At 39.9% G+C, this 15,826-nt stretch overlaps 1 long non-coding RNA gene and 1 pseudogene across 2 annotated transcripts; one reads left to right on the forward strand and one right to left on the reverse strand.

The window, feature by feature from the left end:
- Positions 1 to 2,242: 2,242 nt before the first annotated feature.
- LOC138145661 (eukaryotic translation initiation factor 3 subunit H-like) lies at positions 2,243 to 3,598 on the reverse strand (annotated as a pseudogene).
- A 7,629-nt stretch (positions 3,599 to 11,227) lies between these two features.
- LOC138145662 (uncharacterized) lies at positions 11,228 to 12,581 on the forward strand. Of its 2 annotated transcripts, none has more exons than XR_011164281.1 (2): positions 11,228 to 11,342; positions 11,530 to 12,581. It is a non-coding gene; the product is annotated as an uncharacterized lncRNA (long non-coding RNA). The 2 variants fall into 2 exon arrangements; XR_011164282.1 differs by having other exon boundaries at positions 11,533 to 12,581.
- The last annotated feature ends 3,245 nt before the right edge of the window (positions 12,582 to 15,826 follow it).

The following is a 15,826-nucleotide window of genomic DNA, read 5'->3' on the forward strand; positions in this document are numbered from 1 at the left end:
ACCCAATAGGGAGTCAGGAGAGGAATGGCATAAGAGATGGAAGGTGGGGGATTTGGGGAGCCAGTGGTTGAAAGCAGGATAGATTTTTGAGGAGGGAGAGGATAAAAAGTGAAAGAAGGATAAACAGAGAAAAATGGGGTGGAGGAGAAATCACAGAAATCATAACTGTGAATGTGAATGTGAATAGGACGAGCTAACCAATAGAAAGGAAACTAATAGCAGAATGGATTGAAAACAGAATCCAATGATTGGATTGTGTACAAGAGACATACTCAGCATAGAAAGACATGCACAAAGTTGAAATGAAGGGATGGAGCAGAGTCTATTTTGCTTCAGCTGAAGTGAAGAGGGCAGTGGCAATCATGATCTCAGACAAAGCAAAAGGAAAATTAGACCTAATCGAAAGAGATAATAATCAGGGAAACTACATTTTGCTAAAAGTATCAGAGACAATGAAGTACTGTAAAAAAATTTTACAGAAAGTTTCTTTGATAAAGGCCTCATATCTCAGATATATAGGGAACTGAGTCAAATTTATAAAAATGAGAGCCATTCCCCAACTGGTAAATGGTCAAGTGATATGAACAGAAGAAGAAACCAAAGCTATCTATAGTCACATAAAAAATATTTCTAAATCACTATTGATTAGAGAAAGGCAAATTAAAATAACTTTGAGGTACTACCTATCAAAAACAACAAATTCTGGAGGGGATGAGGGAAAATAAAGTACATTAATGAATTGTGGGTGGAGTAGTGTATTGGTCCAATCATGCTGGAGAATAATCTGGAACTATATGCAAAGGGCTATTGAGCTGTCCATATAATCTTTTGATCCAGCAGCACCACTAGTGGGTCTAACTACCAAAGAAATCAAAGGAAAAAGAAAAAACCTGCACATGCAAAAATATTTATAGCAGCTCTTTTTGGTGGCAAAGAATTGGAAATTGAAAGAATACTCATCAACTGGAGAATGGCTGAACAAGGTGTGGTATGTGATTGTAATTGGAGTATTACTGTGCTATGTGAAATGACAAAGGGACTGACTTCAGAAGAAAAAAAACTTGGCAAAGACCTATATGAACTGATGTAAAATGAAGTGAGAACCAGAAGATCATTGTGCACAGTAACAGCTACAATGATGATCATCTATGAAAGACCTGACTATTCTGATCGATACAGTGATTAAGATAATTCCAAAGGACTCATGATGAAAAAACTGTCATTCACCTTCAGAGAGAGGAATTGACAAACTCTGAGTCCAAGCTAAAGTATAATTTTCTCACTTTCTTTCTTTTGCTTTTTTTTTGAGATGTGGCTAATATGGAAATATATTTTACATTATTTCCTGTGAATAATTGATATATTATTTGCTTTCTCAATGGATGGGGGAGATGTGGGAGAGAGGGAGAGAATCTGAAACTCAAAATTTACAAAGAAAAAAATGTTAAAATAAATAGATAAATAACATAACATTAAAAAATGAAATATAAAAAAGATTAAATCAACTAGTTAACTCCCACTCCCTTGGATCATCTCCTCTTTCCCCTTCTCCACTCATTTTTAAGTATTATCTCCCTCATTAGATTGTGAACTCCTTGAGGATAGGTACTATCTTATGGCTTTCTTTGTATTCCCAGCACTTAACAGTGCCTGACACATACTAGGCACTTAATAAATGTTTATGGAGTCTGACAATAACCTGAATATTTCTATATACAAAGAAGAACAGCAAAATAGGATTACATGTGAAACTGTAAATCTCGCTTACATACAGATTGGATTTTTAAAAGTATATTGTAGGGGAAGCTAGGTTGCACATTGAATAGAGCACTGGCCCTGGAGTCAGGAGGACCTAAGTTCAAATATGATCTCAGACAGTTGACACTTACTAGCTGTGTGACCTTGGGCAAGTCACTTAACCCCAACTGCCCTGCCTACCCCCCCCCCCTCAAAAAAAGTATATTGTAAATTCAACACATTAGTTTTAAGGCTATTCCATCATCAGTACTCTGAACTTAATTCTGTTTTCTTCTGTGAAGTTTTTAATATTAAAATATTAAATTAAATTTAAAATAATATTAAGGGGCGGCTGGGTGAATAGAGCACTGGCCCTGGAGTCAGGAGGACCTGAATTCAAATGTGACCTCAGACACTTAACACTTACTAGCCATAGGACCTTGGGCAAATCATTTAATCCCAATTGCCCTTCCAAAAAAGCAAAAAAAAAACCCAAACAAACAATAAAATAATATTTAAAAAATTCTATTTTTTTCATAGGAACAATTTTACTGCCAAATGATATCAATGAGTACTCATTTTCATTAGGAAAATTCTATTCCTTGACGATCTGTCTGCAGGGGATCTCAGATTATGCATCAGCACCTTTTCTTGGAAACAATTTACCAAGCCAGAAGTCATGGGTTTTCTCCTTCTCTTCGGTATATTCTTGGAAAGACTGAGCCATGAAGACTTTGCCCAAGTTCTGTGCAGTGAACTCTTTGATGTTCTGGCAGTCGGTGTTAATTTGGTCTGCAGTAAGGAGTGAATCCACCCCGTCATGTGGCTGAGGAGCCTTGAAGAGATTGGCCACACCATCTTCAGGGGCAGGAGGCTCTCCTCTGCTCTGGTGCTGTGGATTCTCCTGCTCTGTTGCTGCTGCTTACTGGTGTTTCTCATGTAGGTGTTCTCTTTAACAACACCCTGGCTCATTTCATCCACTCTGTTTATCAACAATTGCATTCTTTTCCCACATGACTACTGATGGCTGCCATGGATGATTTCTTTTCTAGTTCTCACATGAGTACATTGATCAGATGTGAATTTGTAATTGTAGTCAGCACTTCTTCAAAAATGTGCTCAAAGGTGATGACTGCCTTTTTTCTGCTTTTATTTTTGGAGGGGGAAGGGCAGGGCAATTGGGGGTAAGTGACTTGCTCAAGGTCACACCTAGTAAGTGTTAAGTGTCTGAGGTTGGATTTGAACTCAGGTCCTCCTGACTCCAGGACCAATGATCTATTTACTGCACAATCCAGCCACCCCAGATGGTTGCCTTTTTCAATGCGTCAGGAGAAAAATCTTTCTCTTTACAAACTTCCATCATCTTAGGAGTCAGTCTGTATCCCTTCAATTATAGAGAGCCTTGAGCAGTTCTTATGGGATCATAAATGAGAACTACAGACTTCAGTTGCATGTTGGTAACTGAACTAGGAATCCCAGAAAGCATGGGTGACAAAAGAATCATAATATGTAGACTGGTACCAAGCAACATGAAGATAATTGATATTTGCATGATGAAGAATGCACATCATCTCCATCTGATATTGTAATTCATCAAATTCAGCATCATCCTCTGCATGTCAGGGAAAGGAAAAACAGTTGGTGATTTCAAGTGCCTATCCCTGTCTCTCTTGGTAACGTTTAATTATTTTCAAAACAACCAATCTGTCAATCAGCACTTGCTTCATGGCCAAATCTCCCGAGCTGCCTTTGTCTTTTCCTTTGCCCCAGATCACACGGGTTGTAGAAGTTGAACTGGTAGAGCCAGAGCTGGTACCTTCTTTATGGGACGCCATCTTAGTGGAAGGATCAGAGGAAAGAGTCTTCTGTGAATTAAAAAAAATATGTCACTGACAAACTTTTCTTTCTTTTCTTTGTCACTGTCATCAGCCTCCCCTCTCCACCATTTCCCCTTCCACCACCAAAAATAATAAAACATCCTTCATAACAAATGAGCAAAGTCAAACAAAAAAAAAAGTCCACACATTGGCTATGTCTGAAAGGGATAGCTCATTTGTACCCTGAATTCGTCATTGTTTTGACAGAATGGTGGTATGCTTCATCATCAGTTTTCTGTAGTAGTAGTAGGTCATTGCATCAGAATTCTTAAGTCTTTCACTGTAGTTTTTCTTTACAATATTGTAGTCATCAGATTGTTTTTTTTTCAGGCTCCACATACTCTACTATATATCAGTTCATACAAGTTTTCTGAGGTTTTTTGAAGGCTTTTCTCAAGTTCTTGATTTATCCCATTTAAAAGGGCAAATAAAGTGGAATAAAACAGGATTACCTGGATCTTTTCAGAAGGAATTAGAAACATAGATTCTTTTTTTAAAAATAAATTCATCTATTTTTAGTTTCCAACATTCACTTCCGTAAGTTTTAAATTTTCTCCACCTCTCTCCTTCCCCTCTCCCCAAGACGGCATGCAATCTGATAAAGACTCTACATACGCATTTTTATTAAACATATTTTCACATTAGTCATGTATAGAAGAATTAGAATGAGTGGGAGGAACCATGAGAAAGAAAAAACAAAACAAAACAAAAAAGAGAGCAAATAGTATACTTCAATCTGCATTCAGACTCCATAATTCTTTCTCTGGATGTGGATGACATTTTCCATCATGAGTCTTTTGGAGTGGTTTTAGGTCATTGCATTGCTTGGAAGAGCTAAGTTTATCAAAGTCAGTCATCACACAACGTGGCAGTTACTGTATACAATGTTCTGGTTCTGCTCACTTCACTCAGTATCAGTTCATATAAGTCTTTCCAGGTTTTTCTGAAGTCTGACTGCTCATCATTTTTTATAACAATAGTATTCCATTATATTCATATACCACAATTTGTTGAGCCATTCCCTAGTGGATGGACATCCCCTCAATTTCCAGTTCTTGGCCACTACAAAAAGAGCTACTATAAATATTTTTGTACATGTGGGTCCTTTTTCCATTTTTATGATCTCTTTGGGATACAGCCCTAGAAGTGGTATTGCTGGGTCGAAGGGTATGCTGCAAGTACACTGACTATGATCATCTTCTGGAGTTACCAAAGCCTTTAGTTCTTCCCTACAGACCTAGTCCTTACTCTCTCCTGACTTTTCAAGTGCTCACTTTTCCTATCTACATCCTACAACACTGTTGGCTGATATGATCTAGGTTGAAGTATGATGATGAAGTATTAAGTAGATGAAGTATTCCTAAGTATAGGCCCTCCCAATTTCTAATAATGAAACCAATTTAAGTTTGATCATTTTTTTTTTTCTTAAATGAGAGGCTGTCTGAAAGACTGACATTCCCTGAAGAAGGATAATTTCTCCTACTGTCCCTGGCAAACAGACTCATAGGCCCCTAAAAAGACATTGCATCAGGCATTTTCCAGAGGGAAAAGTGCATCAGAGTAACCCACACAGGGTATTCCTGTTAAGTCACAATCCTAAGGATCGGTGTCTGTAACATCTATAACAAAACATCCAATGTGATTGGGGAAGAGGGAGCTGATACTACGGTGTGTTGGTGGATCTGATAGTTTGCCTAATCCCTTTGATTTCTAGTCTCTAGGGAGAGGGCATCAGAAGCAAGCTCAGTCAGTACAATCTCATCCCATCCCATCTTCTCCATCAGACTGCCCCCTCTATCATCCCTAATGTCACTTGACTTCAATCTCTCCTTTCTATTGGCTGCTTCCCTACTGCGCACATGGTTATGTCTCCTCCCATCCTCAAAAAAACCCTAAAGCATGTGGAAATTCAGCTACTGTACATGCTTGCCCACCCAGAGAGCTATGCTGAAACAAGGGAAGCTCCACAGCTAGAAAGTACCCACCTGCCTAGAGCTGCACTGAAGCCTGGGTAGGTTGACAGCTGGAAGTTGCCTGCCTGCCTGGGGATCTGCTTTCTTGGAGATTCTCCAAGTTTCCCAGGCTAAAAGACTGCTTTTCCTTTCCACTATCTCAGTTGTTAAAGGAGTTTTCCTGGGGTGCTATTTTCTGGTTTTTTTAAGAGGTCAAAAAAGGTAAGCTATAACAACTTATTACTTACTCCACCATCTTGGCTCCCAGATAAGATGATGATTTTCAAATCTACTTATCCAGCTCTAACCTCTCTGCTGACCTCCAGGTTAACACCTCTAATGACTATTGGACATCTCAAAATGAATGTCCTGTAAACATCTTAAACTGAACTGTCCAAAAATGAACTCATTTTTTTTCCCCTCCAAAATCTTCCCCTCTTTGTAAGGCCAGACTTGAACACAGGAAGATGAGTCTCCCTGACTGGGCCTGACACTAGTCACTGAGCCACTTAGATACCCCAGATCTGGCCATAGTTTTCACTATTGCTTCCTTTCTAATTCATTCTGAACCTGATTAGACACAAATACCTGGAAGTACTCCCTTATACCCCTATGAAAAATCAAGGAGAATTCAAGCTGAAACTTTGGACACCTCTGTTACACTACACTGGATCCCCTATCCTTTCTGACTCTATTTCTCATTAATCATCACTGCCTAAACAAACACTCCACCGTGATCTTTGTTCTATCTGCACAATATTTTCTTGCCACTAAAAGCAATTGCTTATCAAAAAGCCACTTGCTCATCAACACCTTTCCTGTTATTCATGACTTTTCTACCCTTACTGACCCCAGCATCTCTCTTCAGAAAGGTTCATTTTGGCCTTCTCTGAAAATAGCCTTATCCCTATGATATAGCTTTAGTAAGCCAAAGTTTCTGGTCTAAATCTTTCTCATTGTGTCATGTTCTTCTACCCACCAATCCCTTGACACTGATTTTGATTTTCTTCTATCTCCTCAGAAACCTCTTCCTCCTTTCCTTTCTGAATTGTTTCTTTAATTTTATCTAAATATCTTTGTTTTTTTCTAGTAAAACAGGACATTACAAAGGCATTCCTGAAGACTTTTTCAACTTTTTCTCTAGTGCGGGCATTAATTTCCCCTCATCATATGCATAAGATTTGATCGTCTCTTGCAAGAACAGAAATGTGACAAAATTGCTATATGTTGCTGGAAGAGTTCTCTTGGTTTCCATATAGTTGATATAGAAGAATTGTGGCTAGAATTAAAGTTCCCAAGCAGATCCAGATCTTTGTATCTCTCCCCAAATTTCCTCAAGTTCAAATTTCATATCTGAGATATTTGTTCATCATTACTTGGACTCAAGCCCCTGAAGATTCTAAGGATGAGCTTTTTCAGCCAGATTAATTTAGCCAGATATGAGTGATTAGTTATTAGTGAGAATCTTCTAGTCTTCTAGATGTAAAGACTAATCACTATCAGTAAGTATATGTAATGGAAATGCAAATTTAAAGATCTTCCCTGTCCTTAGGCCCTTTGATAGGCTTAAGAGACTCTTCTTAAGAGAACCTTCCTTGATTTGAAAATATACTCTGCCCCCTAATAGGCTGAATGTGGTCGCATGGAGCCTGTGGCAGGAGGCTTGGTTTTCAGGAATGCCCACACCTTGATGTTTTGTGATTGGGCAGTGGGTCAAGAAGGTGGTTACATTCTCTAACCCAGGAGAAGGCTATATAATCCCTGATGTGAGGCTTTGCTTTGAGAAGTGTTGTGTGATTTGACCAGATGAGACTCTGGGCAGCCATTGAGAGCCCCGCCCCCCCCAACCTCTGGCTTTGAAAGCCCAGATGTTGATGCTTCCCTCTCGGGTAACTATGATTTGGTATGGATGTAATGGTTGGACAGTTTGGAAGCCTGTCTGCTTGATCTGTTTCTCTGTCTTGCAACTTTTGTCTGTATACTATGAAGTTTGGGGGGCTGAACTTTTCCCCCTGAACTACCATGTTTCCCCGATAATAAGACACTGTCTCATTAATTTTTTGGACAGAAAAACACCAGAGGGCTTATTTTCAGGGGAGGGCTTATTTTAATGAACATTTACAGCAATTTTAATAAACAGGTGAATGTGAACAAAAAAATGTACCTTTATTCAATAACCAAATCACTGGGGAAGAACAGGATGACACGCTCACTGCTGCAGCTCTGATTGGATGCAGCTCAGAGCACGGCATGCGTTTCACGGGGGGGGTGGGCGGTGCATACAGAGGGTACCGTAATGTAGCGTGTAGCGCAGGGGATCACCTTCACTACAGTAGCAATCTCAATAGGGCTTATTTTTGGGGGAGGGCTTATTTTAGAGGAATCTTACACAGTAAGGGGAGGGCTTATTTTCAGGATAGGTCTTATTATCGGGGAAACACGGTAGGTAAATGATATATGGTTGATTGATTAAAGTAAGCTTGTTAACCCATTTTGAGTTGCTTTCCTTTAGAAAAGCAGATCTAAGAACCTGTGTTGGCAGCCACCCTGGGGATGCTGGGGTGTTTGCTGCTGCAATATAGTGGGTCTTATCAGAATATTAGTCCTTCCTCTTCTTATGCTGCCCATCAAAATTATTCACTTGACTATTTTCTGCCACCATATTCTGATAGATTTCTCCTATGTTGATACCTAGGTGTGGGGGCAACCACACTCCCATACCCAGGATGGCTGCTGGAACAGTTTCTTAGATCTCCTTTACTAGGAAAGATAGCTGTTTAAGGGGTCAACAATCTTTTTTTTTTTTTATTTTTCAAATGCTTTATTAACTTCTGACTTATGTCATTCATTTCTGCCAGATTTTGAGTTAAAAATTTTCTCCCTATTTCTCCCTACCCACCACCCCAAAACAGCAGTCCCACAGAATATCCCCTCCTCCAATCTGCTCTCTCCCATATTTTCTCCCATACTCCTTTTAACGTTTCCAGTAGGGCATGGTAGATTTCTATGCCCCGGTGCCTGTATATCTTATTTCCCAATTACATGTAAAATAGTATTAATAATAGCATATATATATATATATGTATGTATGTATATTTAAACATTTGATTTTAAAACTTTGAATTAAAGATTCATTCCTTTCCTCCCTTGTCACCCACCCTTACTGGGAAGATAAGCAGTTCAGTATAGGTTGTACATGTGTAGCTAATGCAAAACAATAACATAGTAGATATATTGTAAAAGACTGACTATATTTCCCTCCCTCCCATCCCACCTCCCACTTGTTCTATTCTCTACTTTGATCCTGACCCTTTTCAAAAGTGGATGCTTCCAACTTCCCTCCCCTCCAGCCTATCCTCCCTTCCATCATTCCCCCCTCTGATACCCCTCCCCCTACTCTCCTGTATATATTAGTATGTATTTCATACCCTCCCCAAGCCAAATTCAATGAGAACAAGGTTGACCCATTCTCTTTTGCCTTCCTATTTTTCCCCTCCATTGTAACCATTTTCCCTTGCCTCTTCTATATGAGATAGTTTACTCCATTTTGTCTCTCCCCATCTCCTCTCATTATATCCCTCTCACCTCTTAATTTCACCTTTTAAGTATCATCCCTTCCTGTTAAATTGGTCCTATGCCCTCTATCTATGTATACCTGTAACATATATACAAACATTCACATATGTATTCATATGCCCATATACCCTCTGATATAGACACACACATATATATTTCTATTCCCTTCAACTATTTTCATACTGACAAAAGTTTCATCAGTTACAATTATTATTTTTCCATGTAGGAATGTTAATAGTTCAATTTTGATAAGTTCCTTATGATTTCCTTTCCCTCTTTACCTTCTCATGCTTCTCTTTCTTCTTGTATCTGAATGTGAAATTTTCTATTCAACTCTGTTTTTTTCATCAAGAATGCTTGAAAGTCCTCTATTCCACTGAATATTTTCCCCTGAAACATGATACTCAGTTTTGCTGGGTAGGTGATTCTTGGTTTTAATCCCAGCTCCTTAGCCCTCCGGAATATCATATTCCATGCCCTTCAATCCCTCAGTGTAGAAGCGGCCAGATCCCAAGTTATCCTGATTGTGTTTCTACAATATTCAAATTGTTTCTTCCTGGCTGCTTGTAATATTTTCTCCTTGATCTGGAAATTTTGGAACCTGGCTATAATATTCCTAGGAGTTTTCTTTTTAGGATCTTTTTAAGGAGGTGATCGGTGGATTCTTTCAACCTCTATTTTGCCCTCTGGTTCTAAAACATCAGGGCAGTTTTCTTTGAGAACTTCCTGGAGGATGATTCCTAGGTTCTTACTTTGATCATAGCTTTCAGGTAGTCCAATAATTTTTAAATTCTCTCTCCTGGATCTATTTTCCAGGTCAGTGATTTTTCCCATGAGATATTTCACATTGCCTTCTGTTCTGTGATTTGTTTGGATCTGCTTAACAGCATCTTGATTTCTCATAAAGTCATTAGCTTCCATTTGCTCCAATCTAATTCTGAATCAATGATTCTCCTCATTGAGCTTTTGAGATTCATTTTCCATCTGGCAAATTCGGCTTTTTAAAGCATTCTTCTCCTCATTGCCTTTTTGAGCCTCTTTTGCCATTTGAGTTAGTCTGTTTTTTAAGGTATGATTTTCCTCAGTCAGGCTGTTGACTCTCATTTCATAATTTTCTTGCATCGTTCTCATTTCTCTACCCAGTTTTTCCTCCACTTCTCTTATCTGCTTCTTAAGGTCCTCTTTGGCCTGTAACCAGCTTGTATTTTCCTTTGAAGCTTTTGGTGCAGGAGTTCTGATTTCACTGTCTTCCTCCTGTTCCATGCTTCATTCCTTTTTGTCCCCAAAATAGGAGTGTAATGTTGGAATCTTCTGTCTGCTTTGTTTCCTTTGCCTGGTCATGTCGCCCCTCAGTCACTTGACCTCTGGGCTTTTTGCTACAGTAGGACTCTGCCACCAGACAGGGGAGCTTTGTAACAAATGCTGGGGCTTTCTCAGCTGCCGGAGGTATTAAATGTGTGTCCTCTCTGAGGTCTCTACATGCTCTGGCAAGCTGGACACATGCCCCAGGACCTCCACCCTGGACTGCAATCCAGATCCAAGCAGGTTAAAGCAAGAGCAATTACCCCTCAGACTGGTCCTTGGTCCCCCTACACTCGGCAGGCCAGGAGCTGAAGCTGCCATGTAGGGCTGGCTGGCTGTGCCAGCATCTCAGCGGCTTCTTGCCCCAGGGGCAAAAGCTGATGCACTCCCACTTACTGGGTCCCAAAGTCCAGACTGCACTGGCCTGTCACTTTGTCCTTCGCATCTCTGTGTTGATAATTCTGGAAATAGCCACAGCTGCTGCTGATCTGGAGTCCCTCTGGCCGGGGGCTGGTCAGGGATGCCCTTGGGCTAAAACTTCCAGCTCTCATGGGCTTGGGCTCTGCTCCCAGAGCACTGTGCTGGCTGATTCCTGCTGGCCTGCCAGGCTGTCCTCAGCAGGAGGTGTAATGGGAATGTAAATTTTAAGATCTTCCCTGCCCCTAGGCTAAAGTGCACCTGGAGCTTGGGGTGGGAGGCTTGTTTTTCAGTAGATACTTTTTGATTGGCCAATGGGTTCAGAAGGTTGTTACGTTCTCTGAGCCAGGAGAAAGCTATGTAAGCCCTGATGTGTAGCTTTGTTTTGGGGCTCACTGTGAGATTTGATGAAACTCTGGGAAGCGGGTTGTTGAGAGCTGCCCCCCTCCCCCTGGCTTTGAAAAACCCAGATGTTGATTTGGTATGGATGTAATGGTTGGAAAGTTTGGAAATCTGTCTACTTGATCTGTTTCTGTCTTGATAATTCTGTCTGTATACTCTGAAGTTTGGGGTGCTGACCTTTTTCCCCTGAACTGGGTAAACGATACATATTTGACTGATTAAAGTAAGCTTGTTAACCCATTTTGAGTTGCTTTCCTTTAACAAAGCAGATCTAAGGAGCTGTGACTCTGTGGAGCCATGGACCAGGAGAGAAGAATGGCCTGCATGCAGACTTCGCTGAGCTGAGAGCAGGAATGGTGAGCTGCCTGCATTGGGACCTGGGCAGAAGCCAGGAGCGGCTGCCGCCTGCGGGAGGAGAAGGAACCCAGGAGTTCGGAATTCAGCCACTGGAAAAGATAAGAACTGAGCAGCAAAGCAGGGGCACTGAATGTGTTTCCTTGCTGCATCCCCCAGTTTGGGACCCAGGGGGAGGATGGATTTGTGACTATGGTGGGTGGGATGAAGTGCCTTGGACCCCCAAGGACCCCACCTTGTTGGTTTTGTTGCCCAGCCCCCTCTCTGTACTTGGAAGCAGGGGCTGGAGATGTGTGAGGGGAAGGATACCCGCTCCTCCCAAGAGAACTTTATTTGGATACTTGTTTTGAATTGAGGTGATAATGCCATACATGGCAGTACACTTTGTGTTTGTTGAAGGTCCTGTGGCCACTTTGGTAACTTTAGTTCTGTATCTTGCAAATGTGACCTATGATTGTTAATTCTAATTCAAAAGTAAATTGTCTATGCTATGGGCATGAAAGATCTTGTGGCCAAATGTAATGGGAATGTAAATTTCAAGATCTTCCCTGCCCCTAAGCTAAAGTGCACCTGGATCCTGGGGTGGGAGGCTTGTTTTTCAGTAGATACTTTTTGATTGTCCAGTGGGTTCAGAAGGTTGTTACATTCTCTGAACCAGGAGAAAGCTATATAAACCCTGGTATGTAGATTTGTTTGGGGGCTCACTTTGAGAAGTGTTCTCAGATTTGATGAAACTCTGGGAAGCTGGTTGTTGAGAGCCCCACCCCCCCACCCCAGCTTTGAAAACCCCAGATGTTGATTTGGTATGGATATAATGGTTGGACAGTTTGGAAATCTGTCTACTTGATCTGTTTCTGTCTTGATAATTCTGTCTGTATACTCTGAAATTTGGGGTGCTGACCTTTTTCCCCTGAACTGGGTAAACGATACATATTTGACTGATTAAAGTAAGCTTGTTAACCCATTTTGAGTTGCTTTCCTTTAACAGAGCAGATCCAAGAACCTGTGGTGGCAGCAACCCTGGGGACGCTGGGGTGCTTGCTGCTACAGGAGGTTAGCTTCTCTGTGTCATTTTGTGGGTTCTGCAGCTCCAAATTTTTTCAGAGTCCCCTTTTTTACATTGATTGGGGAAGGTGGAAGCTGGAGCAGCTCGGAGTCATGCTTCTACTCTGCCTTCTCAACTGGCAAATCCCGGTCAACAATCTTTTAACATTACATTCACTAGTTCACTAGTTCAGGGGAAAAGTCAGTACCCTGAACTTCAGAGAAAATACAAGCAGAGAAATAAAGACCAACTGACAGGGCTCTGACTGCCTGAATCAGCTGTATGCTTTGCATATATCCCTGGATTGAGAGAGCCTTTACATCTGCACAGTCAGGGAGCTCTGTACATACAGCCACTCAGAATCTGACCAGGGAACCACAAGTTTCTTCTCATAAGCAAGCCCCCAAAGCAAAATACCAATTGAGAGTATATATACACTTCTCAGAGCCAAAAGCATCACAACCCTCCTCACTCAATATCTAATTAGAAATTAGCAAAAGGTGCAAAATCCTTCCTACAAGCAAACCTCCCCTAAGCAAGCTTCCTTTAATGGACTCCACACAAGGCCTATAAATGGGCAGGGGAGATCTCATATCCCATTAACATTACAGTAGGATAGGACTGGAACAAATGAGTGGCTCTAATGGCGAGTAGATTTTGGTTTAATATAAGAAGTGGCTGCCTTGTGAGGCAGTGAACTCCATTATCTTTGAGTTCTCAATAGTAGGCTAGAAAATCACTTTTTAGAATTTTATAGAAGGGATTGGTGGAAGGCTTCACTATGACTTTTTTAGGGTTGTTGTTTTTTCCCTATTCTATACTTTGACTCATGTAAATTGATAAAATGCAATTATCATTCATCCAACAAATGTTTATCATGTATGATCTTGGCTTTTCTTATCCAGACCATTTATTTATCTAGATCCAACCTTGGGGGGAAACCAACAACAAGCTTTTATATGAAAGTGAACATTTTAAGCCCAGAAAATTTCTTTTCTTTGTTTTAAGAGCTGACTTTTCATCCTACATAACCAAGAAGACTGAGGTCATTTCAGGTCAATTTCCTCAATACCTTTCCTCCAAACCTTCAATCACCTCCATATCATCATCAAGTCTTTCTTCATTCTATAGGCATACAAGAAGAGCAGGGAGCATAGGCATGATCTGGGAAACTATTTCCATTGGACTTTCTTCCATCCAGTTTCAGAAAAAGTATCTTTCCTTATTGCCAAAACTAACCTGTCTATCTATATCCTTGATCTTCCAACTACTGTCCTTATCAAACTCATTCTCTTCACTACTAGTCCCATAGAAAGAGTAGTCTATAAGTGTTTCTTTCATCTCTTTATCATTTGCTCATTCTTTAATTCTTGTAATTTGTCTCCTTCTAATCTGTCAGGAAGAACTGACTTGAAATCCAACATCAGACACTTACTAGCTGTGTGACCTTGGGCAAGTCACTTCTATTAGCTTAGGAGTTAGCTAGGTGGCTCTATGGATAAAGTGCTGTGTCTGGAGTCAGGAAAACTTGAGTTCAAATTCAGTCTCAGACACTAGCTGTGTGTCCCTAGGTAAGTCACTTAACCTCTGATTTGCTTTAATCCACCAGAGAAGGAAATGACAAACCACTTCAGTATGTTTGCCAAGAAAACTCCATCGACAATATGATCTACAGGGTTGCAAAGAGTCAGACACAACTGAATGACTAAATAGCAACAAAAATCTGTGTTCTATCCCTGCCATTCTCCAAAAGTTACTAATAAGCTCCTTATTATCATATGTAAAGGATTTTTTCTTGTATTATACCTCTTGACCTCTCTGTGGCAGCTGATATTATGAACAATTCCTTCCTTTCTAAGTGAGGCCTCAGCACAAGAAGTAAATGTGGCAAAGAGCCAGGAGAGCTACCAAAAAGAAATGAAAATTGATAATCTGGCTTCAAGCAAATATGGAGAGAAGAGAGAAGTTTGCAGTGACCTGAAGAGGGTGTACAATGCTTATGTTTCCGCCAGTATCAAGTAACACTTATGTAAGCAAAAGCTACAAGTCAGTCTTTAAACTGGGGATTTTAAACTAAAGGAGGAGGAGAAAGAATTGCCCACATAGATTTAAGGCTGATACCATATCAACCATCAGTTAAAACATTGGAATGATAAAAGCAGGAAAGAGGATGAGTAATTCCTAAGAGAAAATATGCAAGAGGAGCCATCCATAAAACCCAGAATCTCATGCGTCCTACAGAAATACACGAAGTAGAGAAAATAAATAAGATGAACTGTGGGTGCTGATGGAAGGAGAAAAATGCAAATGGGATAGGTAGTACGGAGAGACTTAGGATGGAATTGAAGACTAGATTTTACCTCTGGGTGGGCAAACTTTATTCAAAAGGTAAAGAACTGATGGGAGAAATGGAATAGCATTGTAGATCTCTAATTATATACATAAAACATATATATATATATATATAAATGCAAACACACACATGAACATATATTCATATTAAGAAATTCAATGATCCAAGAAGGGGAAACATGGTGGAGAGCATTTGGGTGATGGAGAAACATAAAGAATATTATGATTGAAGTATATGCTGACATTTGGTCGTCTTATATAGTAACACTTATGACAAACATTTGTAAAGAGAACACCATGAAGATAATCAGAATTTATATGCCAATATCTGTTATATAAGATGAAGATATAGAAAAAGGTCTAAAGAATACTATCAAATCATACAAATCATATAAATATATATTTGGTGACTTGAATACAAAGATTAGGTCATTAGATATGATGGAGAAAAAAAATATGTTGGAAAACATAGAGTAAGAAATGAGAGGCCAAAGGCTTGTAGACAATACAGAGGCCTACCACATATCATGAACGCTTTCTTTTAGAAGACAGCCAGGAATTGCTGAATATGACAAACATCAATTGGTATTACACGTACATGGACACACACCACAGATACACACTCACACAGATACAACGTCAAGAAACAACTATTTACTATTTATTTAACTAATTTATTACTTATTACTTCTAATCATTTACTTTCTGGTATAATTTTGAAAACCACTATTTGTGAATTGTCAGACCATTAACTTGTTAGAGCAAAGATCAAAACCAAAACCAAATTAGAAAAAAAGGATAAAAATGAGGAT

This window comes from Petaurus breviceps, unplaced genomic scaffold, assembly GCF_028583685.1.
Source record: "Petaurus breviceps papuanus isolate PSGF00001 unplaced genomic scaffold, PetGlider_PUasm1.0 90743, whole genome shotgun sequence".
Classification (NCBI taxonomy): Eukaryota; Metazoa; Chordata; class Mammalia; order Diprotodontia; family Petauridae; genus Petaurus; species Petaurus breviceps.